The sequence below is a fragment of the Chionomys nivalis genome, chromosome 1, assembly GCF_950005125.1.
Source record: "Chionomys nivalis chromosome 1, mChiNiv1.1, whole genome shotgun sequence".
NCBI classification, from domain to species: Eukaryota; Metazoa; Chordata; class Mammalia; order Rodentia; family Cricetidae; genus Chionomys; species Chionomys nivalis.
The window spans coordinates 146,186,961-146,189,780 of NC_080086.1; the positions used below are offsets into that span (position 1 = coordinate 146,186,961).

At 42.0% G+C, this 2,820-nt stretch overlaps 1 pseudogene; it reads left to right on the forward strand.

Annotated features, from left to right (window-relative positions):
- The first annotated feature begins 836 nt into the window (after window positions 1-836).
- Window positions 837-1,740, forward strand: LOC130885615 (olfactory receptor 2A2-like; annotated as a pseudogene).
- Window positions 1,741-2,820: the final 1,080 nt, after the last annotated feature.

Sequence of the window (2,820 nt, forward strand, 5' to 3'; positions counted from 1 at the left end):
ATTTGTTTATTCTCTCTTCTGCATATATCTGTGTGCATACATGTCTGTGTGTGTAGCGGGTTAAGAGACTGGTGTAAGACTAGGGCCCGCTTGTTCATCCCAGCCACCCAGCTAGCTTAGCCCTGAAATAACCACACAGAAACTATATTAATTAAATCATTGCTTGGCTCATTAGTTCTAACTTCTTATTAGCTAACTCTTACATATTAGTTTAACTCATTTCTATTAATCTGTATATCTCCATGAGTTTGTGGCCTACAAGCAAAGTCTCAAAACATCTATCCCCAGCAGTGGGTCCATGGTGTCTCTCCGACTCTGCTTTCTTCCTCCCAGAATTCAGTTCTCTCTTCTATGCCTACCTAAGTTGTGCCCTATCAGGCCAAGGCTGTTTCTTTATTCATTAACCAATGCAAGCTGAACATGGAGAGAAGGACCTCCCACACCAGACTAACATGGGGTTTTCCCTCAGTTTCCCTCCATCTTATTCATTGAGGCAGGGTCTCTCTGTTGAACCCAGTCTTTGTCATTTCAATTGGTGTAGGTAGCTTCTCACAATGGGAATCCCTGGTATGAGAGAGTAAATGTTCATACAACATGTAATGTGTTACATGGTGTTTCTAGGAGCTCTGTGAGCTAATTTAGATATTCACAATAATGCCAGACATGAGTGTCATCAGCCTCATTTTATAGATGAAGAGACTGAGGCATGAAGAGGTCACATAACTTGGGTAAGTTGGGAAGAGTGCACAGAAACTGAGCAGTATGCTTGGAATAAATACTCCAGCCTTCCTACCTCTGTAGATGCCATCTTGCTGGCCTACCATCTATCCAGTAACATGTTGTTAAATATGATTATCTTACAGGCCCAGTTCATTGTGTTCCTTCTCATCTAGCTGAGCTCAGTCCTGGGCAATGGGCTCATCATCCTGCTGATGTGCCTGGACACACATCTGCACACTCCCATGTACTTCTTCCTCTGTAATCTTGCCCTGTTGGATATGGGCTATGTCACCACCACTATTCCCCAGATGTTGGTACATCTTCTTGCTAAATCCCAGACCATCTCCTTTGCTGGACATTGGCTTCAGATGTATATGTTTGGTGCATTGGCAATCACAGAGTGCATCCTCTTTGTGGTCATGGCTTATGACCTACTGGTATGTGGCAATTTGCTACCCATTGAGTTATACTGTCATCCTCACCTGGGACTTGTGCATATGGTTGGCAGCTGGAACCTGGGTCTGTGGTTTCTTCTTCTCTCTGATACACACCTTCTTCACCATGAGGCTTCCATACTGTGGCCCTAACATGGTTAACCATTATTTCTGTGAAGGATCTTCAGTACGTAGTTTGGCCTGCATGGACACTCATCTTATTGAAATAGTGGATCTAGCCATGAGTTTCTTCATAAATGTTGTCCCAATCTCCCTCATTGTCGCCTCTTATATTCATATTGCCACGGCTATTTTCAAGATCAAGTCCACCCAGGGCCACTCCAAGGCATTCTCTACCTGTGCCTCCCACCTGACTGTGGTCACACTCTTCTACGGTCCAGCCACTTACATATACCTAAGGCCCAACTCCAGCTATTCCCCCGAGCATGACAAGCAGATCTCACTCTTTTATAATGTCTTCTCAGCCCTGCTCAACCCCATGGTCTACAGCCTAAGGAACAGAGACATCAAGAGACCATTTCTCAAGATGATAGATATGGTAGGTGGATTGTTGAATCTTAGGTAAACATTGGATAAATGCTCAATATTTAAGACAGAGACAGTCTAGTTATGGTACGTAAACAACACTGAGCATTGAATCCAATATAGCTATTTAATAACTGGGGACAATATTCTTGAAACGGAGATGACAGTCTTAATGAATAGCTTACAGTACAATTTAAGTGAAAACATCTCAGTAATCTTTGTGGTTGTGGTTATAAGTAGAAAGACTTGCTTATTGCTCACATTTGTTAGTTGTAGCTGGGGAGTAATCTTGTGTAGCTAGATCCATCCTGAAGGAGAATTCCTGTATCCAGTGCATTCTATATCAGAAGGAAAAGAGTGGATAAACCCCATGATGTGTCAGCTTCCCAGTAATGACCAGTGCCTTTGCATACATTCTTTTGCCAATAAAAGCATCATGGTCCAGCCTGACAGCAAGAGGATGGAAATATTTTCTTCCACAGAGAAGCAACATAAGTCATTTGACTGTAGTCTGGTATCTATAGTTCCAGTATAGAGAAGTGAGTGAGTAACAGGAGGGATGTAGCCTGATGTATACTCACAGATGGCAACAGCATGCCTGTAAACCATCAGAAAACATGCTGTTAGAGACATTATAATGGAAACAGCAGAGGCTGAGGTGCTATGTCCTAGGTAGTACATCAAGGTTGCCATTATGAAAATTAAAATATGAAAAATAAAATTGGTACAGGCCAGAGACCAAAGTTTATACATAAATTCAATGTGGTCTATAGATAAACATGTTGAACTCTGCAGTGTGTGTCACATAACACAAGATTAGAAATTAAGGGCTCTGGATTTCATCACAACATTTCCAAGTACTTCTGCAAGTGGCAGTAGCATCCGAGGGCAGGTATCACCTTTGCCTGCTTTCTGCTGCCTCATTTCTTACACTTTGATGGTGGGCATCATTTTCCTATCATCTACACAGTAGTCAATCAGAAAATCCCTCTGTGATTCAGGGTGTGGGTGTTTACACTTTATATATCACGTGATGTTCTGTTGAGCAGTCTGTTTTCTTGTAGGAGTCTTTAACAATAATTCTTTTTAAGAATCTTTTGAGTACTTCTCCATCTTCTCT